A 13,444-nucleotide genomic window follows, 5' to 3' on the forward strand; every position below is an offset into this window, starting at 1 on the left:
ATAGGACTGATGCCTACTAGCCTTTCATTAGCTATTATTATCACCCACAAGAAAAAAATATTTACTCCTATAATTAACTTTGGGGTCAAGGCCACCATCATCACTGCCACCATCATTTCTGCCACCTTCGGTCATTACCGAGTGCTCCTGTGCCATAGAGTCCTTCCGCCTCTGCACGCTCTCTCTCTCTTAGCCCTGGAGACTTATTTGCTGACCTCAATTCCTAGACCTTTCTACAATGGGCTTCCATAAGGAGCATCATTTCTAATAATAATAAGTTCATTATTATTATTCATTATTAATCTTTCAGTGCTCAGTATATTCTTATGATGTGCCTGGCTTTAGGGATGGTCAAGCTTTAGCTAAAGGAAACCTCGCCTTTAGAATGTCAGACCCCAAATCACTTTCACCATCACCATCATCATAGCTTAAGTATAATAGTGTCATTCCTAAATGGGATGCATTACCTTAAGCCCATTGGCATATACATAAGATGTTCTTCAATAATATTTCCTCTGATTACAGTGATAAAATAAAATTTTATCAACTGGTGTATCACAGAAAATTGCAATGGGAAAAGCAAATGCTTTTTTATATTAAAACTGCAGCAACTATCAGTGAAAGTTTGCTTCCCCAGAGTATCATACAAATGGACTTACACAGCTGGGTATAAAGAAGATACCTGGAAATAATTACATTAAAGGCAAAGGAAAACAAGTAAAAGCTGATCTTTTCAGGGGTCAATTATTGTCAAAACTGTGAACAGATATTTCAGGATTTGGGATAGAATCTGATGGATGGAAAGTGGAAAGGCAGCACAGGGCTAATTTATGCTCTGGCCTCATCAGGTTCATTCCTTCTCTGACAGTGCTCAGGGGCTCCCTTCCTCTCCCAGAGAGGGTAAGAAGGTCCCCACTCTCCCTGGCAAGTGACTGCGTGACTGCGATGTAAGAGAATAAGACTGTGTGCAGAGACTGTCCCTTTCTCCATCTCTTTCTTTCAGAACTCTACCCCCTACCCCGTATCTGTGCCAGACTGGGGACAACATGGTCACCTGTGGGATCCAGAGGAACTTAAATATGTAAAATGATGTGTTCTAAGTATCAATGCATCAAGATGTTTTGGAATAACCCAAAGCAAGCATTAACTGGTGTGGTTACTTAGAGGCAGAGTGTCCAAGCAGGGACATAGAAGGGCGATGATGGAATTCCAAGTTGATTTTTATGCACCTTTCTTGTTCTCCTTCCCTTGCACAATTATTTATTAAGGCCATCTTAAAATATGGTGCTCAAAACAAAGTGCAGATCTCCAGAATTCGTCTCCCCATGGTCCAGGGTAGCACAGGTTTTTGAGACTGAAGTGGATTCCAACCCAGTTCTACTGTGCAATAGTCGAGTGACTTAGGGCAAGTTCCTTTACATTTCTGAGCCTCAGTTTCTTTATCTATCAAAAACAAAAAAATAACAATATCCACTATGAAATATTATGGTAAAACTTACATCATATGTAAGTACATTAAGCATTTAATTCAGCTGTTTATAAACTATAGATGCTACATTATCTATGTGTTTATGTAAGTTGCTAACAAATCTACTGAATGGGACCAAATGCAAAGTCAAATATTCAATCAATATGTTAAAGATGGTGTTCAATTGCTACCATTCTACCTGACTTTATTACCATCCACCTTACCTATATAGGTAGCACAATAAGGAGACAAATAGAAGCGAAGAGTTTAGACTCTGGAATCAGATGTACCAGGTTCAAATCACAATTCTATCACTGATGAGTTTTCAAGGCATTGAGCACAATATTTCACCAATGCTTCAGTTTCCTCATGGGTAAGGCAGCCCACTGATGGCATTAACGTTTCACCTACTAAGTATTCGATATGGGTTATTAATGATATTTATTCATAAATACCTTTCAGAATCAAAATATCATTTGTCTACCTCATATTTTTTAACCACAGTCAAGTTGGCATGAAGCCTGGCTCCTGAGGTTCAGATTCTTTTCAAAATGGCTACCGAGCCATTCACATGTTTGGGCATGTTTGTCATGGCAGTCTAACCTACCCTTAGCTAATGTAAGCACATATCAGCTATTTAATAATCACCTCAGTTTAAAAGTAGTCCTCCTGTTAAAATTCTCCTCATATTGAATTACCATATTGAAGATGAACAAGACTGAAAGAGGTTGTATAGACCACTGATTAACACCTGAAATATGAATTAGTTTTTGCAGGAATTACCTCAAAGGTACTATTTGTGTACAAAGAGTGCTTGAGTCCAGGGTACAAGGGGAAAACTGCTATTACATGCTATGGGCTCTGTTCAAAAGGAAAACAACAGCACTACCAGAGCAACAGCAGAGGTAAATAATGGGGGTAGAGACAAGAGTTAAGAGGAGGTTTAGATTCCCTGTTTGGCGAGGTTGTGCTTACTGGTTTTCTTTCTCTTGAGAACACTGAAATTACCTAAAATTGAGAATGTTGATGGACTGCAGACTTTGGGCCCTCTACATGATGCCTGATGAAAGCAGGTGGTTGAAGGATGCACTGACTGAGAAGTAGATTGGCAAACGATGGTGTATACTTATGAATGAAGGTTGTGCTGCTATAAAAAGGAACAAAGTTGTGAGGCATGCAATGATGTGAATGAACTTGTGGGACATTTGGTAAGGCTAAACAAGCCAGGCACAAAAGAACAACAATGATATACTCACCTTTAGAAAACGCTTATAAGAAAACAGTGGCCTAGATTGAAAGCTTTTAAAGCAGAGACATTAAGTCCAGAGTGGTGATTATTATTTATGGATTTCGAGAGGCTATTTTACATATATATATATATATATAAAACCTGATATTTAGAGTTAAGAACAAAGCCGATCAGGTTGGGGTTAAAGTAATTCAGAACACAGGGGTAAGGTAGACACAGTGTCTCTATTTTAGAACCACACATACTCTCTGAGACCAAAGGAAGAAAGGTTTATTTGGTCTGGAACTAAAATTTTCTGTAGCGCATAATCTAACTCAACCTATCTGTATAATTGAATAATTGAAACACGGAGCCCAGAATAAGAAAGAGGTCCTTTAATCCTACATAGATTATTGTAATGCCTGGATACATCCTAGAGTATATTAAGCAGATAATCAAAAAGTATTGACAAAGTCCCTTAAGGGATGGAAGAAAGAATATGGACCTATAAATCTTACCATCAGAGAATCCCCTGATACTGGGTCAAACATTAGGGACACCTAAATCAATAGGCCATGCCCTCAATCCTGAGGCTTACTCTTGTGAAGCTTATGTAGGTAGCAAAGAAGCTTAGACTACCTATAGGCATGCCTAAGAGTTACTTCTGGAAGACCTCTTTTGTTGCTCAGATATGGCCTCACTCTTTCTAAGCCCAACCCTCCAAGTGAAATCATGGCCCTCCCTCTACATGGGACATGACATCCAGGGGTGAAAGTCTCCCTAGTCATGTGGGAGATGACTCACAGGGATGAATCTGGCCCTGGCACCATGGGATCAGCAATTCCATCCTGACCAAAAGAGGGAAAAGAAGTATAACTAACAAAGTGTCAGTGGAAGAGAGAATTCAAATACAGTTGAGAGGCTATTCTGGAGGTTGCTCTTATGCAAGCTTCAGTTAGACATTGCTACCTATCATAACCTGCCAACCCCCAACCAGGACCATTCCAGTCAATCCTAAAGAACATCTAGTGCAATGTATAAGACTCCACAAGGGTTCCAAACACTAGAGTAACTTCCCAGAAACCTACAACCTCCAGATGGATCCCCAGTCCAGATAAATCCTGAAACCTAGAGGGCACAGCCTCTCCAGAACATCAGATAGTTCCATTTCCTTACCCCACATTAGTGACAGACCCTTCCAATATGAAAAATTTAGAATGGCCGTAGCCCAAACACCTCTAAAGAGAGGGATGTAAAGATCAAAGGTGATGGTGGAGTTATACAGTGACGATAGGATTTAACAAATGAATATGAATGCTGAATCATTAAATTCATATCTCGTTTAGTCTCCAATATCTTAGAGCAGCTAGAAGCAAAAAACCTAAGATTGTGGAATTGTCAAACCCTGAAATATGTTCTATAACCAATTTTGGTGCTATGCTTTGAAATTTATTGCTGTTTTTTGTATATATGCTATTTTTTTCACAAAAAAAGAGGGAAAAAACCGCTTGTGATGATAAAAATAAAAATAAGCCTTCTAGCCTCCCATATTCTGGAGCAGCTAGAAGGAAAAAAAACCTGAGAGGATCATATGGTAGCCCATGACAAACTCTGGGATCTGTTCTGCAACTATTTATTGAAGAGTGCTTTGAAAACTATTGCTTTTCAATTTTTTGCTTTGTATATATGTTATACTATACAATAAAAAAGTTAAAAAAAAGTTCTGCCCGTATTGAGGGCCCAGCTCAAATTTTTTTTCTAGTAACAGATCACCCAGTTGTTTTCATCTTTGCTCTCAGAGCATGTCACTGCGTCTACACGTTCTCCAACCCAATCACTGCCATGCATTATACTCCCTTGGGTAAATGGCTCTCCACAACCTCACAATTACAGTACAAGCTCAATTGAAAGTAGAAACTGGGTCATTCATTTTGATAACTCCATACTGCCTTGCACATCATAGGGTCCTGAATTAATTTATTGAATAGGTTGTGAATGAATGTTCTAGAATTTTGCTGGGCATCTAAATAAAAATAACCAGTTTAAAATTGCTGATACCTTGTCCTATGTAGCATTTTTCAAAAGCTTCAGCTTATTCTGGATTGCCTACTCTGATTTATTTTTTAAGTATAGTTTATACCACTTTTGTATTCATTTATTCATTTCTCTTTTCACTTTTGATTAAGAGACTTTTTCTTCCTGTTTTCATATATATATTTTAAATCTAAGATCATTTGAGAACTTGCTGTGTGTGCTGCTAAATGTGATTTTTTTTTCCTGCCTATTCCCTTTCTCTTCATTGGAATCATTTATGATAGGATAGTTTCATTTTTAGTAAACTTCCATTCCTCTTAGAGAATATTCTCTGTTGAGTCTGTACCTGAAAAGCGTCCCATGGACAGGCTATCCTTTGCATTGTTTGGGACACCCTCAGTTAGCATTGAGGAATCAGGTCCCTACATTATAAGCCCTGGGCAAAGAAGTCTTCCTGTGGGAAGTCCAGCCTTTGGGCATATGAAGTAAGAGAGGGTGAGAGTTAAGGGTCACCTGGGAGGGTGTTGTGTCATTTGCTCTAAGCACCCACTGACTTTCTGTCTAAGAGCAACTGCCGTACCATAGGAAGCTGGAACCTCCTTCCAAGAACCTCATGATGGACCTACACTCATTGTCTGCTCCTCCAGCCCATCTCTCCTCCCCCCTGATTCTGATCACTGTGTCATTCTCTTTATCGCTGGTCTATTCTCTCTCTCCATCTAGGTGTGGGTCTCTACTCTGAGGGCCCCTCTGTCTATTTCTCTTTCTGCTCTTATCCCAGACTGCCTCCCTCTTTCCATCTCAGTTTCCGTCCCTTTGTCTCTTGACTTTTTAATATCCATATTTTATTTCTACTTTCCCTTAAATAATATTTTTCCTGACTTTTTTTCTCTTGTATTTCTTTTCAGAGTCTCTAGCCATGGATCTATGCCAGCAATTTTATGAGCCTTTGAAAAATCTGTTTTCCTAAAGTCTAGAGTGTATGTCTAACTCTGCCCACAGTTTCCTTTCTTCACCACGATGAATTCCAAGATGGCTTGATTTCTCCCAAGATTCCTATAACTTTTTCTCTGACAATAAGCTCTTTCTTCTTGGTTAGAATTAACTGCAGAATGGCACTTTTCTTTGCTCTTTCCTCTACCTGCTGAGAGGATGAAATTGTTAACAAAGCAAGCAAAGCATGTCAGATGCTCTACTCTTTGCAGAATTTCCTGAGTTGAGCACCTGCATCACTGCTGCTTCTTGCCTCTGGGCCGATTCACAGTCTGGAAAAAGAAACATCATCTGTAACTTTTGTCTGCCCAGGAAGAGTATTTTATGCAATCACAGTATTATCACTTGTTCCTGTTCCCTTGTATTCTCACCTAAATGTTTTCCACCTTTTAGTTCATGACTTCTTATAAACTTAATGCTTTTTTTGAGAAACATGGCTACTGTATTCTATTGGTGTTGCTTCTTCGGAACTTTTTTTTTTACTTTTTAATTGTTTTATTGTCATCATGAATTCAACACTTGGGTATATTTAATTTCTAAATTGTGAACTACTTGAGGTCAGGAGTTATGTGATATTCATATTTGTAGCTTCAGACCCTAGAGTGGTCCTGAAACATAGGAGATACTCAACAGGTATTCATTAAACTGAAAGATGCTTGCTTTAAAAATATCAGTTTAATTACCTCTCACCCATGTACTGTGTATAGATTTAGAAAAATTTGAGGCCTCATGTGAATAACAAGTCTTTTCCCCTGAAAATGACCTTGCATTTGTCCCCCAAGTTCTATGTGTTACTTTTCACTGTACATGACATTAAAATTTTGTTGGCTTTCTTCCTCCTAGTTTCACATTTTCATTTGAAGAATTCTTGACCAGCTATTGATACCTACATCTGAGAAGAGTCAATGAGGTAAAACTATATAAAGTATTTTGCATATATTCTTTTTACTCTTTTCAGGAACCTTACCAAACAGATATTATTAACTTGATTATATATATTAAAATATATATGATTACTGAGGTTCAGAGAGATAAACGGCTTGTTCCAGGCCACACAGCTAGTAAGTAAAATAACTCGTTGGAATCAGTCCTGACTAGCTCCAAAGCTCATGCTATTTCTTCTTGTAATATTGTCCATTCCTACTAAGTTATTTAGTCAAACTGATACTTGTAGTTTTGTTTGTTTGTTTGTTTGTTTTAAAGGCACACTAAAATGTCATATGTTTCATAGTTTTACTAAGCAGGTGAACAAACCCAGAATTAAGTTCAGCTCTCTGACTTGCAATGGGCTTGTCCTATTGTGACTGAAATTATGGTGACCTCAAACACTGTGCTATTTTGGGAACAACCATAGCAGGCACAGTGACTCCAGGGTGCCTTTGAGGACATAATGTGTAGCTCCACACTTTATCTTCACCACTGAAGACAAGGACAAGATATAATAGCAGGAGGCAGCTCACCCCACCCTACCTTCAGCAGAGGGGAGGAGAAAATTCTCTTTCCTTTTCATTTTTTTCTCTTTGCTGTTTTACTCTCAAATGGACAATAGGCTCAAGATTGTTGATAATTATTCTACTTTGTATAATTCAATCTAATTAGTATTTGAACCTCCTCCTGGTCTACAAGAGTGGCACAAACGTAATCTTAGTTATTTTAAAAATTCTCATTAATTGGGGATTGAATCATGTCTGAGATAGAACACAAATTCAAGTCCTAACCCTTGGTCCTGTGGGTATGAACCCATTTGTATTTAAGAATTTTGAAGACGTTATTATTACTTAAGGTGTGGAGTCATATCTTATTTAGATGAGGCCAAATTGATTCAGGGTGGGCCTTAATCTATATGGCTGCAGTCCTTATAAGCAAAGGAAATTTTGATACAGTCAGTGGAAGTTGGAAGTCAGCAGAAATCAGAGGAGAAAAAAAGAGAGATTACCATATGACAGAGCGTTGCTGAAATGCTACAAACTCCGGGAGAAATGAAGCCCTGTCAATTCCTTGATATTGGACTTCTAGTCTCCAAAACCATGAGACAATCGTCTTGTTGTTTAAACCAACCCATTATATGATATTTGTCATGTCAGACCTGGTAGGATGGTTAGGTTCTGGTGTCAACTTGTCCAGATGATGGTGCCCAGTTGTCTGGTCAGGCAAGCACTGGCCTAACCGTTACTGCAAGGACATTTTGAGGCTGGTTGATAAACCAGAAGGCTGGTTTATTAAATCATCAGTCAGTTGATTGCAGCTGTGGCTGTTCACATCTACATTAAACTAAGGGCATGACTCCTGCAAACAAAATAATCTAATCAGTTAGGTTGTATCCAATTAGTTAAAGGCTTGTAAGAGAGACGAGAGGATTATCACTGCTGCTTTAGCCAGTAAGACTTTCTTATGAAGTTTATCGAGACCCCTCATCAGAGTTGCCAGCCTCATAGCCTGCACTATGAATTTGGGACTCTTGCATTCCCATGGTTGCATGAGATGCTTTTATAAACCTTGTATTTACAGATATCTCCTATTGGTTCTGTTTCCTAGAGAACTTTGATTAATATACCTGGCAAACAAATATTTCATCTCATCTCTATCCTTCTCTTGAAATTTTGTCTATGATTCTGGGACTTAAATAGTACCAAGATTGGGGTTGAGGACGATTATGGTCTAACCTGTTCTTACCATTTTGGGGCCACTCCAGCCTCTGGTAACCTGTGCGTCACCCATCTGGTCTTTTGTCAGCTGTCCACACTAGTCTTGGCACAGCGTTTCCACAGAACCCTTCATGTTTGGAGGTCTCCATGCTAACTTTTTCTACTCTTGGGCACATGTAATTGATTCATTTTGATGCTACTGACACTTTAGGAAAGTCTGTGAGCCTTCTTAGAAACATTATACAACTATTTCTTTTCTGAGATCTTGTCATTTCCCTGGGCTAGGCCTGGAAAACAGGCACAAGACCTCTCTGTTCTGATATTGATATCTATTGAAGTAGGGTCTTCTTGAGGACTCAGCCTGGAAAGGGCAACCAAGAGGAACTCACTAGTGATCCCCTCCAGTGTCCCAAGCTGCCCAAGAAATAATTGTATGGTCCTAAAGCCATAAGCCCATAAGTGGCAGGGGATTTTAGAGAAGTGGATGGAAAGTTTCTGTTATATATGATCATCTCTCCCAAATATTTGTCTATCTTCTCAGTTACCCTAAGTGCTTAAGTTTTTAAAACTCAAAATCCAGGAAAATGCTTCTTTTTCTCTGCTCTCTGCTGTCACATTTATCTCCTACAGTAATAAATGCAGAATGGTCTAGCTGCATGTTTGGGAGGAAAATGGAAATACCTGGGGAGTGGGGGTAGAGGGAGAAGAAATAGATTAATGTTCCCCCAATAATTCCCTCTCCTGTTCTTGCCACTTTGTTCTGGGGCTGCAGGGATGTGGGAAAACTATATAGTAACTATCCCTGGTGCTCTCTGACCAGGAAAGGTGATGAGAACACTATTTGTTTGATAGTTTTAAGTAGATCTCCAATTCTAGTGGATAAAAAAAGAGCAGTGAATTGGTCAACCAGAAGGAAGACACTGCAGCAGGGAGGAAAGGAAGTTTCTTCTATGCTTACTTTGTGTCAGGCTCCGCAATAATTGGCTTTACTTATATCATCTTACTTAATTTTCACGGGCTAGGTATTGCTACAGCTGCCTTTTCTTTCTTCCCTTATCAAGATTGCTTGAGATACAGACTTCAACTCCAAAAACAGACAATTCTAAACGCAAATACATCTTTTCAATTCTAAATGCAAACTACATCTTTTATTAAACATTTACCAAGTACTTATTTCGGCTGGGTATAATATGTCCTAGTCTTAAGGAGGTGGGCATAAGTAAGACCGTCAGGGGTCTTGCCACATGGAGAAGGTTGTCTTCTCTATGTTGCAAGCCAAGGCTCCCAGGGTGGGAGGGCCACAGAGACCAGGGGCGAAGGTGATAATACAGAGAACAAGGGTTTATAGGAAGATGAACATCAATCAGGAAGTCATTACAATGAAAAAGTGGTGGTAGTCCGACAAAAATAAAGAGAAGAGAGAGAAGCAAATTCAGGAGATAAAATACATAGGAGTTAAGGCTTAGTGGGTGTGGAAAAAGTGGGAGAGGAAAGAGGTTCACTTTGGAAATCATTTCTTACATTTTATGTGCCTTTCTTTTCCATGATTTGTGCCAAGGCTGCAGAGCCCAAAACTAACCAGCATAGAGGTTGGTGGCTTCCAATTTGGAAATGAAATATGATGTATAATAAAAATATGGCTAATGTTTATGAAATATTTATTGTTTTAGCACAGGGGCTAAAAACAAAATGCCATATAATGGGTTGTTTTAAACAATGAGAAGTTTGTTCATGGATTGAGGCTAGGGGAACTGCAAAATCAAGATGTCAGCAAGGCAATTCTTTCTCCCTGAAGACTGTGGCATTCTGGGACCAACTGCCAGCAAGCACATGGTAATGAATTTGATGGTATCTTCTTCCTCTTATGGGTCCCTTTGACTTCCTGCTCCTGGCTTCTCTCTCTGTTTGACCTTCACTCTGCTTATAAAGGACTCCAGTAATCCAGATTAAAGTCCAGCCTGATTCAGTGGGGCCACACCTTAACTCAAGCTACATCTTGAGAAGATCTTATTTACAAGGACTCCACACCTACCAACATATGGATCAAGATGAAGAGCATGTCCAAGCTTGGGTAGACAATTCAATCCATCATACTTACTAAGTTCTAAGAGCTTTGCAGGTAATAACTTATTTGATTGTTATAACAATCCTAGAAGGTTGATATTAGAATATATAGTACTCATTGTAAAAATGAGGAAACTACTGAAATCAGAGGAATCTGCACTCTTTAACCATGATGATGGAAGTGTATTCTCAATGGAGTGGTATAAAATGGGATCAAGTTGATTCTAGCTGGGGCAAGGAGCTAAGAAGCAGCATGGAAAGCCTTCATAGAATAAGGAAACTTCGAGTTCCATCTGGAAAGATGAGTGAGCAGGTCTTCCACAGGCTAAAACGATATCTGAGCTACTGAAGTCACAATTTCAATTCACGAAACTATCTAAGCAACATTTTTGAGCAATACAACTGGAACAATTGAAAGGAAAAGTGGTAGAAAACAGAGATTCCCAATTCAATTTACCTCTGATTGCTCTGTTGGTTTGGATGAGTCACAGATCTTTGGTAAATGAAAAAATTCTTGAAAATTAATGAGACTGACTAAAGAAACAATGAACCAGGAGCTAAATGTCTAATCTCCTTCATTATAATTAAAGTAATTTCAGGGGAAAGATAGGAAGAGGAAAAGTATTCAAGTAAGTGTGACATGAGAAAGCAATTGTATTAGGTCATGTTAACACACCCTTCTAAGGACTGGAAAAGTACAGGAGAGTAGAGAACAGTTCACATATTCATTTCACTGGACTGTATTAGTTTACTGTCTCCTACACATTAGCAGACATTAGCTATGGCTTTATAGAGCCCAATGGATGCTGTGGTCCCATTTGGACAGGTTCAATTATTTATTAAATCCTACAAATTTCTCCCTGGCAATGCTCACAGCATTTAGTGATATGAAATCCAAAGAAAAGTGCACAAAATAAATTAATTTGAAGGAAAACTAATTTGCAAGGCTGATTCAACACTGCTTTCTCTTGCATGGACCCTCCCACCAATTATCCCCCTTGACAGCAGTCTTTCCCCCACCTCCTCTCTTCTCTTACTGTCTAGCTCTGCTCTTACTACTTCACTCTCTTACTAAAGGACACCAGGGGCCTGACAACCCTCAGATCAGATGATCACCTGCCTCCATCACTCATTTGGTTTCACCTCTTCTACGAGCTACCAATCACTTCATGGGGCAAGGCAGGCCTGCTTCAAGATTCAAAAGTCCTCTCCTCCAGGTTAGGACGCACAATACTTTTATGACCCATGAAAAACTGTCATTTATTTCCAAACCAAAAAAAAGAACTTTGAGGACCTAGAAAATGCTTTAGTATGTAACAGTAACAACACATCTGTCTCCTAAGCCACCACCGGCACTGTCTCCAGCGCCATGTCATACCTTTCTCCAGCCCTAGGCACTTTTACCTGATAAAAAAAAAAATAGAGAGAGAAATTATATTTTATGATTGTATTTATGTAAAGAAAAACATCAACATTATGTATGAAATTTTTCTTTTTACTTCAAAGTTCATTTGTTTTCATCCTGACTTTGAAATAAATGAAAGTGTTTTCATGGGTCCTAAACATTTTGTGGAACCCAGGCACCATGCCCACCATGCCTAATGGAGAAGCTGGACTTGCTCATGTGTCACCTCCATCTATTTTTTATTTTTAATGTATCTCATTATCTGAAAGATTGGGCTATCTACTCTCTGGCTATTTGCCTTCTCCTCACAAAGTAATAAGTCCCATGATGTTGAATCAACTGAATGGGTTGAGTCAAAGTAAATGAATGGCTTTCCTTTCATTTTGAGTTTCTTTCTTGGGTTTCTCTGACTTTTCAGTCTTTTCTCTGCAACCCCTACCCTCATTTTGCTCCCTCTTTTTCCATCTTCCTTTCAAATATAGCCTTGACTTCTCTCCCAGTTCCAGACTGAACATTTGGCAGCTACTGGATATTTTCATGTGGTTTTTTCTATAGTACCATACTCTCAAAACATAAAACAAGCTTACCTTTTCTCCTTACAATTATTGTTATCATTTTTGATTAATAGTGGCATCTCTATAATAGCCAATGCCATTACCATCTTTAGAGTTGTTTGTGCCTAACAAAAGAAGTCATCTTCAGATTCCCTTTTCCCTTACAGCAGATCCGGTCTGTGACCAGATTTTGACCATCTCAGGTCCATCTATACATTGCTTCATCTTTATATTCCACACCCTTGACTAGATCTTCTCCAAGTCTTGCTTGGATAAGAAAACTAGTTTCCCAATCTGTCTATGGGTCTTTTATCTTTCCCTTCTCTGTTTCAGTAGTCATAATTCTTTCTACAAAATATGCTTGATTTGGCTGATGCCATTGCCTAGAAAATAAATTGCAAACCCCTGAATTTGACATTCAGTCTTGGCTCCATCTTAAATGTCTAGCTTCATTTCAAGAACTAAAACATATCCTGTGGTCCTATCACTCTACTCAATGATCTCTGAAAATATATGCAATAATTTTCTGCATGCTTTGTTCAAACTACTCCTACCTAGAAGGCCACCCCACCCTCCCCTATATGTGTGTGCCTGAATGCTCCACTGGGGTATGAAAATCTGGCAAGTAGCAATTATATCTTCCTTATCTCTGCAGCTCTCCATAGTACTAACACAGTGCTTGACATGTAGTAGGAAATTGGTAAATGCTTATTAAATTGAACAAAGCAAAAATAAACATGAAGAGCATTAGCTCTATTTTGTCAAAAGATGGCAATTTAAACTTTTTTAGAAGAATAAAAGCAACAGCCAAGCAGCAATAGTCAGTTCAGGTAAATCTACTTATATCAGTATAATTCTAAGGTTTACAACCATTTAGCATGACAAACTCAGGCAAAACTAATTTCAACCTGAATGAATATTTCCATTTCAGAGTTGTAATCTAATCAAGGAGAGTAAATTAATCAGAAACATCTGCTTTGACTCAGAAACTGCCTAGATCACTAAACCAGCTTTAATGGGACAAGTAACTAATTATATTATCCCTTTAGTACA

General features: G+C 38.7%; 1 long non-coding RNA gene across 4 annotated transcripts in view; it reads left to right on the forward strand.

The window, feature by feature from the left end:
- LOC143688648 (uncharacterized) overlaps window positions 1-13,444 on the forward strand; it is a 55,713-nt gene that overhangs the window by 17,029 nt on the left and 25,240 nt on the right. For 3 of the 4 annotated variants that reach the window (XR_013178203.1, XR_013178201.1, XR_013178200.1), the window contains one exon: window positions 6,567-6,633. This is a non-coding gene — a long non-coding RNA (uncharacterized LOC143688648). Of the gene's footprint in view, window positions 1-2,237; window positions 2,374-6,566; window positions 6,634-13,444 lie in introns of those variants that run through there. The other variant, XR_013178202.1, reaches the window with a different exon arrangement.

Source organism: Tamandua tetradactyla, chromosome 6 (genome assembly GCF_023851605.1).
Source record: "Tamandua tetradactyla isolate mTamTet1 chromosome 6, mTamTet1.pri, whole genome shotgun sequence".
In the NCBI taxonomy this organism is placed as follows: domain Eukaryota; kingdom Metazoa; phylum Chordata; class Mammalia; order Pilosa; family Myrmecophagidae; genus Tamandua; species Tamandua tetradactyla.